Genomic DNA, 14,754 nt, shown 5'->3' on the forward strand with positions numbered 1-14,754 from the left:
GGAAGGCGATCGCGCCGCGCTCCGGAAGCGGAGCCGGGCAGGGTCCGGCCCAGAGCGCGGCCCTGTCGCTGCCGCGGTCGGAGGCGCAGCCGTGCCCCGGCCCGACGCGGGGCCGCCGTCTCGCCCGTCACAGGCGGCCCGGCTCGGCGGCCAGCGCGGGGCTCATGGCCCAGGTGGGTGCTGGTTCTCGCCCCCTCCCCCGGCTCCTTCCCGCGGGGTGCCTGGCCGGCTCGGCTGCCGCCCCCTCCCAGCGGAGCCTCCCGGGCCCCGGAGCAGCCCCTTATCTCGTCTCCTCCCGTGGGAGCCGGGCTGGGACATGTCCCGCGGTAGGACTGCTTCTCTTTCCCCCTGGGTTCGGGCGCGGGAGCCGCTGGTGGCTGCGCCCCCGCGGGCACGGGGCTTCGGCCCGGGGCTGTTTGTGGGTGTGGAAGGCCGGGCACAGAGCGGGGATCGCTGCCTTACTGTGTGGCTGGGGCTGGAGCGGGGGTGGACGAACGGAGTGCGAGTTYAAAAACAAAAGACGAGACGATAACTTTGTCCCGGCCGTGGCTGTGCTGGAGGCAGGTCTGGCACTCGGAGCGGTCCCGGCTGCTCCGCCGCCCGCCCTCCTTCTCGGTGCTCGACTCTCTGATGTTGTGTCTCCTCTCGTGTCACCTGTCAAGCGCTCGCACCTTCCTCCAGCTCAGCTGCGTCCCTCACATGCTGCTCAGGATAACTACGTTTGCTATTCCACGTCGCTGAGCAAACCCGAGAGGCTTTCGAGATGCAAGCCCGGAGACTCATTGAGAGTTCTGTCGGGTCAGTGGCTTGGGACCAGCAAAAGGAAGGGGCTCTTCCAAGGGGTGCTGTGTATATGAAGGAAAGCGATACCTAGCTCACTTCCTCGTCATTTTAAACTGCCCTTCCTGTGACTAGAGGTCAAAAGGTGTCTCAGTACTCATTTGGCTCGGTTGCTCATCTAAACTTGAAATTTTTTAAAGCGAATGCATGTTTTTGYATCTTCCTGGTCACTGCATCTTGTTCAAAGTTATTGCATAAGATAATCATTATTAAAAATCACTAGGAATGTTGTTGGACTGTGAGTTGAAAGCAATACTGTTACTGCAATGAATATATAGTATAGAAATCAGGATAGATTTTAGTTAGTGTTGAAAAAGTTGCCAACTGTGGTTTGATATTAATAATATTTTAACAAGTATTTTATATATAACTTTTAAATAGTCCTTGATTTTTTTTAACTTTTAATCCTAGTGACAAAGTGATGTTTAGTGTAAGGAGTAAAACTGTTCTCTGAATAGGTCTTTAATGGTGTTAACATTAGCAGTAATTCTGTATCACAAACCTGTCATTAAATCTTTTCTGCTAGTTCTACAGTGTATTTGTATTTAATGAAGTTAAAAACTAATTTTTAAAGATCTATTGCTCTGTTAAAATTGGCTTGATATTAAGATATATGGGTTCAGATTCCAATAAGCATCCTCTTTTTTGTTAAAGTCAGCAGAACTTCCATGGAAATTCATTGCCTGTTTTCCTGGGTTAGCAAGTGGATTTGAACAGCACACCTGTCTATGCCTGCTTGAAAAGAAATCTGTATCATTATAAATCACCAGTTCAGGTCCAAATATTGCTAGCTCCACTCTAAAAGGAAAGAAATTAAGAACTTTATTCCTTGACTGAGATTCCCTGAGTTTATTTACTTCTGTGTCAAGAATGTTTTGAAAATGCTTGTGGAAACAGTGTAGCAGCAGTTGTATGAATATATGGTTAAAAGGCTTTTTAGGGTTTTGCTTACTTTCCAGTTCAGTGTTTTGTCTCAAGTGTTGGTGGTGAATTGTAGTCAAAGTAAACTGTTCTCACTTCTGTATAATTTTTACAGGCAGAGTACTTTGGAACGCTTTCTCATCATACAAGAAATTTCTGTTAAAGAGGAGACCAATTGTCTTAAAATGCTACTGTAGGCAGGTGGTAATCTGTAGAAGAATCTAGCTTTGTAAGAAAATTTCATTAACTGGAAAAATATCATATATGGCACTTGGGAAAGCTGGTTTGCAGAAAATGCATCTGATTCTGAACTTCAGTTCTTGAAGTATAATGTTGAGATGTTTTATCTTTTGAATTGATATGATCATGTTTATTTTCTTTGTTAAATGGATGAACATAGACAGATCCATTTACTTTGCATGGAAATAGTTCTCCRTTAAATTTAACAATCTAGTAATAAATCCTATTGTTTGTAAGTTAAAAAGATTATTTCTAAGTCTGGACTTCTACTTACGATGCTTCATTATTCAAAAGCTTGAAAGTAGCTACATCCATGTTTATTAGATATCYGATTCTGACCTCATTGAAATTAATTTTGTTCACTTCTGTGACCATTGGTATTTGTAGTTTATGCAAAACAACTTTTTGAATAATGGATGAAATTCACTCCTGAGTAGAGACGTTTGTAAGATGACTTTATTTACCAGAACCATTCAAATTCCTTTTAAGTATTAAACTATGGTTAAGATAATATTTAACATGGCTGCAGTGGTTTTATTCCGGGTATGTCCTTCTTATGCAAGTATCTGAGGTGATTTAATCAGTGATGTTTAAAATAATTATATGGTAAAACTACCATTAAGTTGGCGAAAATAATGCTCTGTCTTTGTTTTGTTGAATATGAAAGGTGAAAGTGGTTAATGTGGTGAACTAGTCTCACTTCCTGTTTCTTGTGCCCAAGTGGACTATGGCTTAGGTTCCTGAAAAAATTGGAATAAGGTTTAATCTTGGRAAAAAATTGATTAAAATAGTCATGTTCAGCTGTGCAGGCAAATTGAAATTTAAAATGTGGCAGTGTATGAGTGTTTCCACAGCATCCCAAGCTGATCAAAATTGGACCTCCCATCTTCCCAGCATCCTTCCTTCTCCTCCTTCCTTGTGCTGGTAAGGATTGCACTGGGAACTGGTTCAGAAACTTGTGCTAGCTGAAAATTAGCAACTTTTTTATTTTCTTGGTAGAATTTGTTTTCACTTAACTCAGCAGCCTGAACTCAGCCTGCAGATGCATACCTGTCAGTGGCTGTGTGAGCAGAAAGGTGGGATCGCAGAGAGGAAGGGGAGGAGTGGCACACCTTAGGCCTGGATTTGTGAGGTTGATGTTGCAGGACTCCAGCCTGTGACCTAGTCCTGCTTTGCATTGGCATACTGCTGGCATGGACCAGCTCCACCATTGAAAAACATGGTCCTGTTTGCTTCCATCCTGCTCTGCTGCTTCCTCCTTTGTGCAGGCAAATACTTGTATGGTTATGTGGTGAGCTGGGCTGAGGATTGAACTAACCTGGGGGAGGGGCAGGCAGGGAAGGGTTCGCTTTGAGCTGGATCAGTTTGCTGCACAAACATTTGTGCTGGCGCAGAGGTGGGGGTGGAAGCAAGCAGTAAGGGGAGCAGGGTGTGTCTGTTTCTTTTGGTGACAGTGACACATTATGCCAGTTTAAAGTATGTTTGATACTAGCCTAATTCTGTGGAGCTAAGATGGTGTGGCAGCGAGAGTTTGAAGACACTGTTTGATTATGGTTCATGGGCATATTTACATCTAAGACCCCTTAAACCAGGGTAGTGTGTGTCTGATTTCATTCTGTGCTTTGAAGGGATTTTGAGGGAGGAATCTGGCCTTTCGTGTAGTAACAATCTTACAAAAATGTATTTGATACCTGTTATTTCGTGGAACTGGTGTTCATCCATCAAATTACTGCAATAAATGATTTTGTTTGGCATGTATATTGAATTTTTAAATTTAAAAGACTTAAATAAGGAAAGTTAGAGATCACAGTGTCCACKAAGAAAGTGGCAGGGTATTTTGCAGTAATGAGTACATAAAGAGACAGAACAAATCTATAAAAATTATGAGGCTGATGTAAGATACACATTATAACTTCAGACGGCTTCTGGGGAGGCAGTCTGTGACTTCTCTTCCTAAGTAACTATAATGGTTAGTGGTTTTCAAAATCCCTCTTCAGGCTTTCAGCCTATCATAGAGAATGTAGTTWATGTTTCAGGGTGTGGGTAGGCATTGATTTTTGCCTTTTTTTCCTCCCCTACTATCTACAGTAAAAACTGTAGATGTGATGTCCCCCATCCATTTGTCTTTCCTCTTTGCCATGGATTATCCTGGGTAATGATCCTTTTGCACCAGAGGAGCCATAAGCAGCATTACATGCTTTAGGCATAATCAGCCATTAAATGGACATTATTAGCTCAACCTACCTTCACTGGTCAGTTACCTTAATTTTTCCCAAAGTAGATTAGTGTGCTTTTACATGATTCATTCTGTTGCAAGTCTGTATGGGTAGTAGTCTCTATTTGCTTGGTGGTGATGAGTAACTCTGGCCAGTAGCTGCTGGTGGAAGAGATGACCTATCTGCAGCTCTTAAGTGATGTTTTCTGTAATAAATGTAATGGGTTTTATTTTTTGTCTGCTACTGKTTTTTTTAATCAAAACTATTTGAGGAACTATTGGCTGAAAACTGCTGTTCAGAGATATGTAATTTCATGTAGTGCTCGCACATGGTATTTTGGTTGTGAGCAGCAGTTGTAGAACAGCAGTTCTAATAGACTTTCAGTTTTCTGTTCTTAAGCATCATCTTTTTTTTAATGGCCCTTCCATGTAATCAGTGCTAGAGGTGATGATTCTTTTTAAACTTGAACAGGTGTGTGGTGCTTTCTCATGTGTGCATACAAATGTCTGAGTATGTATGTCATATATTCTCCAACTACAGTGTACTTTTCAAAGCTTCATCTTCACTGTATGTGGCAGGGTGACAACAATCATGATGGCAAATTTAGTTCACCCTTTGCTGAGTTTCCTCTTCCTGCAATCATGGGATTCTCCACAATTTCATTTTTCCCCTCAAGCTTTAAATGACAACTGAAATAATTACCTCCTGGCTTAAATAAAAAGAACTAATAACTTATTTCTGATGTTTATACAATAAAAATTCATGATTATTTCATACTTGGGAATGACTATATGCATTCTTTTCTAATTAGTGGAAATGGCATTGTGATTACTGGCTGCTTCCTTCTCATGTCTTAGTGTACTTTAATTTCATCTCTTATTTTGTTCTTTTTCTAAAATGCTTTTACATCCACATGTGGGGTAGTGAGATAAGAAGCTTCTTGTCACAGGAGTAGTATGTAATCTGTCAGTGACTTCTCAGGTGGCCCAGGGTAATCCCTGAACTTTTTGCTTGAATCTCAGTGAACAAAGTAGTACTAGTGTCTCTGTTAGGCAGTGTGTTCCTCTCAAATATTGCAAGTGCAAACTCATCGTGTTGTATGTCATTGCTATTGTATCTGACCATGCTGGATGGCATTTATTTACTTCAGCTTCTACAATCAGCCAGTTACTACTTCTTCCCACAAAACTGGAGGTTTTTGTTTGTTTTGTTTTAATTTTGTTGTTATTTGGTTTTGTTTGGGTTTTTTTTTTTTCCATAGATGTTTAGATTTTGTTTTGGCTGTTGATAGAAACACCTCTGTGTTGGTGCATTTTTGGACCAGGATTTAAAAAAAATACTCCAAATGGAGGTTTTAAGCTTATCCTTTTCCTTTGTTTATGATAAATGTGTATCTTATGAAAAAGGYGCTCAAGTATATCAGTATTTAAGTATTCAGCTTTTTCTTGTACATGCATTTGTTACTTTTTTGTTGGGAAAAATCTAATTCAGAAGTACCATATTAATTGTCTATACTTGTAGCAAATGTAAAAAACTAGAGGGCAGTTGGCATATCTGAGATGGTGATAGTTTTCCTATATATGTGCCGAAGTCAGGAGAGAACGGAGCCCCATGTGTTTGGTCTGAAGAACTGACTCTTTTCCTTGGCTTTTCTTCATAGTGATTTTGGTCCTGACAGGGTTGAGATCCTGCTGCTGTCATTCACACAGTGGTGATGGTTACTGTAAACCCCTGATCTATATTGGGTACTGCTGACTCAATGGTGAAAAGTTGCTTTAATTTCCTGCCTTTCCAAGGGTAAAATAAACTGTCTATCCCATATGGCAGTACCCAGATTCCTGTGTTTCTAATGCAAGATACAGATCTTTGATGTCTCATGGGAGCTGCGGTTTGAAATAGCGTGTTGATATTTTCACTGTTCTGTCACTGCTGTCAGAGAAGTTAGTAGTTCTTATCTGCTGGGATTGTACACCTTGACATAAATTAAGCATTAGTCTTTCAAGAGGATTTTCTCAAATGCTGTGCACAGGGATATTACCTTCTTGTGTGTCATTATGACATCTGGCACAATATGCAGGTGGGGGCATTTCATTCTTAGCATTATTTAGTTGGTAAATGTGATGATAGTGGAATACTTAGAATCGTGAAATACCATGATTTGGAAGAGACCCAATTCTGTGGATGTAGGRAAGATACTCATCAGCACAATACTTGATGTATTTCTAAGATGAAATGTCTTTATATCATTACTTGCAAGATGTTTGACAGGGTGGAGAGTTGACTGGTTTTGCTATGCCTTAGGACAGTGAGACTTTTTCCCTAATGGAGCTGTTGAAGCAGTTGCTTAAAAGAGGGAACTCTCACTATTTCCGCTTTTTCTCCTGCAGAAATGCAAACTTTAGTTTGTATTTAAACTTGAAGTGAGAAATGAACGATCTAGTGCTGTCTTGGATCTGTCAGTAGCAATGTATGAATCTTACGCTGGGCTTTTCTGAACTGACAGAGTAGCTTTTTGCTTAGCAGCAAAGCAGAGCAAAACGGACTTGACTGTGCAGCAGTTATCCTTGAGACATGGCTACATTTTTCAGTCTATTTATGAGTATCAACAAACACTTTGTGCATACTTTTGCCATGCGTTGAATGCTTCTATTTGCCTTTAATTTAGCTTAAAACTAGTAATGGAATTCCTGAGGTTTTGAAAGGAATAGCTCTTGGCAAGCTTAGGGCTTTGAAACCAAGGGCAAATTAAGATACCAAGCAAACACAGGGAGAGCTACCTCTTCAGGGAAGTATGTTAAGATTCTTCTGACATCTTAGCATTTTGTCGTAGGGCGTTTTTTTATGATCTCTTTGAATTACTTGTTTAAAGCACAGTTGTTACTATTCTTTTTAAAAAATCTTACTGAAACGCAAGGGGACTTTTTTTTCTCCTTGATGTCACTCAACAAGTTTAGCCTTTTCAGGCAACCATTACAAGTAGAGGGTATTAGACAACTTTCTTTCTGGCTGTCTGTATTTTTCAGTAACTCCACACTGATTGAAGCATGTAGTTTGAATACAAATTTTAGTTTAACTAAAATATGCTCTTGCTTTTAAATTGCCACAATAATTGTAATTGAAAGTAGTTGCTATTGTGCATCTGTCAGGTGGTACAACAATACAATTAAAAAGTATTTAAATTTTTGAAGTGTATTTGGGCTTTTTATCCAGCATGTAACTAAGATGCTTTAGGTTTGTGGGAATGAGAGGATATATGAAATAGGGAGACTTGCCTGGCTGTCACAGCCTAGACTCCCTCCTGTCTCTGTAGTACTACTTGCTTCAAGCATCTGACCACTTCCCACTAATCCCAAATTGTGCAACATTCAAAGAAATCTCTGCATCTCCTATATTTAGGTTGCTGTATTTCTTTGTAGAGTTTCATGCCTCTTTGTGTGCCTTCATGCAGTCTCGCACTTCCTTCAATAATCGTTTAAACACCTTTTATCATCCTAAAGATTTTGAATGTTTCAGGGCTCTTTATCTTCTCTCTCAAACTTAACTCCTTTGCTCACCATTTGCAATGCTGCTGACAGTGGTATAATCCTCACTCAGAGAGGGCACTTGTTTGGGAGTAGCCCTCTCTTTTTCTTCCTCCTGAATTCACAGTCATGTTTTATTCATATACTTCTTTTTACTTGTCCAAATAATGTTTTCAAGACCACATTTTCTTTTTCTGTCTTTGCAAATKAATTTTCTGTATTTGCCATCTGGAGTACTTCAAGTACCTTCTCCCTCTGTTGATATTCCTATCTCTGCAATCTGTTCAAAATACAGCTGCTACAATTTTTCAGTAGTCTGACTGCTACTTTCCTCATCAAGCTAAAGCTCTCTTATAGTCTTTGAATTCAAAGATCTCATATTTCTGTATCATATCATTCTTTTTCCTTGCCACTTTTGGCAGTTGAATCTGTCTTTTTTTTTTTTTGAATTTTTTTTTTTTTTTTTTTCTTCTCCCGTTTGTTGTCTTACGTTTCACTTTTCTTACTAAACTTCTGAGAATAATTGTATGTTATTTATTAGTACTGTTACAAGAGAAAATGACTGCACCTCTGACCTTTTAGAGTATACAGATAATCTGTGTTTTAAACTATATAAACAGACAGTGATACATGTTATCTTTGGATCTTTTCTTATCAATGCTCATGAAACATGTGTTCCTGTGTATCTTTTAAATCTGATTTATTTGTCCAGTGATTTTACATTTGAGTAAAATGCATCAGTAGCATGCTTTAAAATATGTTTTGTGACTACAGTGTCATATTTTGTGGACTTTCAGTATCATAACTGTGATTTCAGTTAGTAAATATTTTTTAAGCACTTGTCAGGTTTCTTTGGTGAGGCAGATGTTATTTGCAGCTTTTATTGAAATTATATAAGTATTGAATTAAACTGGCAATCAAAGTACTATTAAGTGCTACGTCATATAGTTTAATTATTTTATTACAGAACTGAGTAATACATGCCAGTTGGTCAGTCCTGTTGCTCCAGAGAGTTCTCCATTCCTAAAAATTGCTGGGCTAGAAAAGAATGTATACAGGAAAGGAAAAAGGGAAGGTGCTACATAGACCTCAGACAAACTATTTTATTTTTTTTTGTTTTCTTCCGTCCTCTTTTTTTTTTAAGTAGAGAGGTGAACCTTTCTTATACAGTACTTATATCCTCCCTCCCTAAGTTCCAGAACTTTTTCTGGTAACAGATGATGGGAGGGCATTTCCAGCTTGTCCTGTGGCACTTCAGTTCTAGAGCAGTGTGTGTTTTCTCAGAGGTACAGCATATACCAGAAACTTAGATAAGCTTCTAGTTTCTGTAGGACTATGGGTTTAAGTGTACATTATGGCTCTTATTTTAAGATACTTATGGCCACTTAGGGTTTTGAAATATTTCTACCACTAAAGTGCAACAAAGTGCTCTTCAAAATCTAAAGTTCAAGTTATTTGTCTTGGATTTTCTCTGCCTACAATGCTATGTGGATCATCTGACCTTCACAAATGTGTTTTCTTTTACAATGATTTTAGTCCCTGTCAGTACATTTGCTTAATAAATATTTATTTCTTTCTGTTTTAGAGTTCCTTATTCTGTTAAGTCCCTATTAACTAGTCCCTTAGAGCACAACTTCATGTATGTCTGCTAAATTTACTTCTCTTGAAAAGTTTGTATTTCTTATGCCAACTGTAATATAGAATTCTGTTTGTTAAATGGATATAACTTACTAATTGTGAATGATATGTTTTTAAAATAGTTTCAAATCAAAGTGAAAAGCAGTTTAACATTGTCAATAGTGTGAAATTAAAACTACCTTTCTGAAGGTTTAGTTGGGCTGTTAGCATATCAATTTAGCATTACGGGTTATAAGCTCTCCATAGGAAGGATGTTTTCTTTGASGTTTGGAGTAGGATGATGTCTGAAGAGAAAAAAACGTGTTTAGATGAGGTCTTGAGGACAGACTGAAGTACTTAATGATAAGTGGTTTACTCTAGGGTAAGCTCTAAATAAATGACTAAATGTTGACTGCCAGGTGTCAACAGACTACCAGTGACTACTATAGGTGATCCTTTATGCTGTAGTAGAGGTATGAATCGTATGTCAAATTGCTCTTTCATTGATTATGACTGATTGTAGACTGTTCCACTGGTGCTGGTGCTGACTTCTAAACTGAGCAGTGCATTAAGGTGGGTGCACTGGGTTCTTATCAGTAATGTCCTGTAATGGATTAGTGGGTTTTTAAAGTAGTTACACTCTAGGGTGTTCCATATGAAATAGTATTTCTTGAGTGTACTACCAGGAAAATGTACCTTCAGAAAGATGTACATAATCTTGTTTTCAAATCAAACAAGGAAGTATCCCAGGAGAATACTTCTGATGACGAAATAATAAAGCCTAGCAGTGGTGAACAGTAGAAGTGTTTTATGTAGTACTTCAAATACTAATTATTATGGTCTGACAGTGATTTGTGAGAGATCTTGGTTTACATTTGTTGCAAAGGCTTTCTATGAATTAATTCAAACACCAAACAATTTCACTGAAGTCACATTATTGATTACCTTTCAGTGCAAATTAACTGATTTGAAGTGGGAAGTTGTAAGAAATTTTGTAACTATGTGGGTACATGTGAAAATAATGTAAAACTAGAAAGAATAAGGGGGTGTTGTCTTTGAAATACAATCTAGAGTTGTGAATAAAATGCATCTAAAATTGTCACCAAAATTTGTAACCAAGAACGTTTGATGATAARTTTTGTATGTTAAAAGCTATTTGCCAAGTTACAGTCTAATCCTAATAACAAACTTTATTTAAACCTTCTTTGGATTTCAAATCTGTCTTTGTGAATATATTAGTCTGATGCTAGTGGTGTGAGTAAAGCCATTGTTAAATGGAAATTTGGCAAAAATCTCAGAAATCTAGAAGATGAATTTCTTTTGTTCTTTGCTAAATAACGTGTAAAATTTGAAGCCAGGAACTTTTGCCTTTTTTTTTTTAATAATTTTATAGAAGCACTTTCTTAGCAAGGCTTGAAAGCTTTGTGCTGGTACAGATGCACAGTGAGTAGATAATTCCCACTTCCTCTAAATATATTTTTAATTTGTTTTGTGGTGCCTTGCAGCTTTTCATACAAATTTTTTTCATTATTTATAAACCCATTTTAATACTTTTTTAATTATCAAAGCTGCTTAATGTGCTTCAACTAAGGTTATATTTCACAATTGATGGCAGGAGTCTATAGTAGTGACTTGGCAGAGATTTTGAACACTTGCAAATGTAGAGACTTCTGCAAAGTGTCCATTTTAGAAGAATACCTAGGGAACCTCTCAAATGAGTACAGTACCACAAATGAGTAGCAGTCTGAGTTCTTAGGATACTGTGACAGCCTAGGGAACAAGAAACAATCTTATGACCGTCAAGGAAGCCTAGATATGCTAGATGTTAAAGAACTCAGCTCTTGGTTCAATACATAGCAAGTTACAAAAATGGCTAAAATTAACATACCAATGCAAATTTGTTCTATCCAGTTTGGTCATAGTTCAGTGAGTATAGCAGAAGAAACGTATTTCTTCAACAGCCAAGAATTAATGCAATTTAGGTTGAATAATATAAAAATTACACCACTGGGACTAATTGATTCATGCTGTTGCTGTGGAGCTCTTATAAAGGGCAGAGTTAACATGCACATGGTCCTGTGTGAAGGTGTGATAGGGTTGCCTGCAAAAGTCACAGCTACAGTAGGAGAATTCGTATCAGCCTGCAGCACTAGGCAGGTTACAGAATTTTGCAGCAGCCCTCCTCGCATCATGCTGCAGGCTTTTAGTTGTTGGCACAGTAGAAGCAAGGTATGAATATAATCTTGCAGTGGTTCTATCACATATTATTAAAAGTTTTCTAACTGCTTGTTTTCTCTTCTGCACTACACTTTGCTTCCCTCTCACTTGAGATGTTACAGATGTATACAGGGTGACTGAAATAATTAAATTTAAAAATTTAAATTAAAAAATTAAAAATCCTCCTTGTTAAACAGTATTGACTTCCAACTAAACCAAACAGTTTTCTCCTGCTATGATTGAGGGAGTAATGTACAGAAATTGATCTGCATATTCCTACATAAATAGGTTGGAATTTATGAAGGAGTTTAGGGCTGTTAGTTTACTAATATTGAAAGTGTTCAGAGTTGAATAATTTACTTGGAGTTGTACAACMGTATCAAAGCACATGTTTACAAACACATAATATTTCACTTATTTTAATGATGGGCTATTAGAAGGAATGCATCCAATTCAGATGTAGAACTGGACTGGTGAAAACTTGCAGTGTTTCACATAGGGGAGCAGCCTAAAGGTTGGTGGGCTAAAACAGAAGTTGTAGGAGGTGGGCAAGATAAGGTAAGAAGACATTGAATGAGCACAAGGAGTTGTGTGGGAACTGATAAATAAAGGGGACTTGGAACCACTTTAGAAGAATCTTGATTTTGGGAATATTTTGAATTTTGTGTGCTTCACTTAATTTATCTTAATATTATCTATTTCATGTAGAATTTGAATTATGGTGTTTTACTGTCTTAACATTAGCTAATTATCCTGTTTCTTGGTTGTAAATTACTTTCAAAATACCCACAATATTTTTAGACAGGGATAAGTGGCTTCTGTGCTTTTAGGTGTCGTCCAGTATRTACAGGGGTTGTGGCAAGTGTATAGTGTGTTTGGGATTAAAGTACACTGTAGGTGGCAAAATTATTATTTCACACTGCTTCTGTAAATGCATCTAAACTTTCTTCAATTCCTTTTTATTTCTGTTCTAGAAAATAATGTAATTTTTGCAGATTTTTTATGTTGGATTGCAATTTCTGTAACATACTCTTGTTGACTGAGTTCATTATTTCTTGATGGTAGTATGCTGCTTTGACAGAAACTTGTGTTTTGTTTGCTTGTATAGTGTTAGACACACCATTTTAATTTGCTTTTGAATTTTTGTATTGACTGGAAAGTACAGAGAGAAAGAATAGGAGTCATGGTTTATCTTGGATATCCAAACTTGCTTTGGGACTTGCTGCCAAGGGCTATTACTCTTAGTGATTATTGTGTTTATGAAGTTGTATTTTCTCAAACCACAGTCCTTGTAAAAGGATAATTAAGTTAAAGCTTGGGCTATTCTTTGCAGATTCTGTGCCATTGCCAAAATATTTTCAGACAATATGTAGTTATCATTTCAAAGATATCCTTTTAACTTGAAAGTTAAAGCTAAGTAGTGTAGTAATTTTTTAAAACAGTATTTAGTAAACTAGGACAGTAGTAAGTATAAGGTGAAAGCAAGTCATTTATCTTGCACTGTCATCAGATGGGAAATGTGCTACTTAATGTGAAGGCTTGAAGTTTATGTTCGTGCTCTGAATTAATTTTTCTCGTATTTGTCTTTTGCAGATGGGAGGACAAAAATAGTTCCATTTGTAGCTGTGCTTGCTGAATACTTCAGTAATCAGATTTAGCAAGTTACAAACTTCCAAAGGTTTCATGCTGCATGTTTATGTAAAGTATAATTTAAAACTGGGTTGGGTAACCAACTCCACCTGGTTTGAGGTGGAGTTTGATATCCATAGTTRCCTTTTTGAAAAATGATGGGAATGACTTCCATCAGTCAACTGAAACAGCTTAACTGTCAGGAGCTTAATCTCAAATTTTACACTTAGGTGAAGTTTTGTGTTCTTAAAGAAATGCAAAATTGGGTGCACTTCTGAAAGAAAACAAAATCTATACTGGCTAAATTGTCACTAATCTTGTTCCTAAATATTTAGGAATTTTTGAAGCAGTATTTGTGTAGAGTTTTTGACACTTACACTGCAGTGTAAATGGAAGTTTGAAATGGCACTGTTAGAAGTTGCAGAATGCCAAGAAGCTGCATGTGTAAATCTTGATTTAATAAGTCTTATCAATCCAATTTTTGATGTTGCAACTGAAATACTGTACTTTGTATGTATAAAACTTTTCCCAGCTTTTAAACAGATTTACTCTTTGCACATTAATTCACCTTTATGTGGACTTAGCTTTTTATAAAATATGTTAGAAGAAAGCAGTTTCAGAGGCTACACATGATTTCTTTTCCCTTAGATTTTCTGTAGGGTTCTGTAGAAGTGATACACAGATAATTTATTTTAGCAAATTCCTGTAGTATCATCTTAGATTATATATATCTTTGAAATCGTCGAAAAAAGAAGGGTCTGATTTCTCCTGAGGCATCATGGTCCAGCCCTCCTTTTGTTGGTGCTGGTCATAGTGTGGTCATTTGATCTGCAAGACCAGTGCAGTAGCTGGGATTGATGCTTGTCTGCCTAACACAACATGGCCAGAGCAGGAAAGACCATGTCTTTCAGCTACTGTCAGCTTTAGATCAGCTGAGGGGAACACAAAATAGCATTCTGAGAAAGAAAAKCAGTTAATTTAAAATATCCCACCTCACGATTCTTTAATTTACAAAAGGARAACTTTACAATACTTGATAAACATACAGCTATTTTCTATGCATGTGAGAAAACAGTACATCATTGTTATAAACAGACTTTGTATTATCTCAGAAACATAGGCTTGGTTTTGAAAGAGATGGGGTTTTGTTACCTCTTACCTCTTACTATGTCTGTTTTAGTAGACATAATTGCAGCAGAGAAAATTGCAAATTTAATAAACAGTTATTTTGGCATTTTTGGACTTCAGTGTGAACATATAAAGTAGAACAAGTAGAGCTGGACATAAGTATGTAAGTATTAGTATTGAGTAATTTTGACTTCCATGTGATTTCATGGAAGTGGTAAGAAATTAGTTTTGGGTTTTTTTTTTTTCAGGCAAGCAAGCAGAAGTTGGCACTGTAAAGATACATGGAATAGCCAAATATTTAATATTTAGTGAGCATTACACAGCTGTTTTGATTACCAATATTCCTGTCTTGGCCTTTTTTTTTAAGTTGTACAGTCATCTTAAATTACTAGTTTTATATAACTAAAATCAAACACTGTGGTTAA

The 14,754-nt window shown here is 37.4% G+C and overlaps 1 protein-coding gene across 1 annotated transcript in view; it reads left to right on the forward strand.

Annotated features, from left to right (window-relative positions):
* The first annotated feature begins 41 nt into the window (after positions 1-41).
* The window catches only part of FRS2 (fibroblast growth factor receptor substrate 2), a 48,437-nt gene continuing 33,724 nt past the window's right edge, over positions 42-14,754 (forward strand). Inside the window, exon 1 of the mRNA XM_057377616.1 lies at positions 42-173. The gene's annotated coding sequence lies outside the window, so the exon portion shown is untranslated. The remainder of the gene's footprint in view (positions 174-14,754) is intronic.

Source organism: Malurus melanocephalus, unplaced genomic scaffold (assembly GCF_030028575.1).
Source record: "Malurus melanocephalus ecotype Western Australia unplaced genomic scaffold, MMel_1.1 scaffold_10, whole genome shotgun sequence".
Taxonomy (NCBI): domain Eukaryota; kingdom Metazoa; phylum Chordata; class Aves; order Passeriformes; family Maluridae; genus Malurus; species Malurus melanocephalus.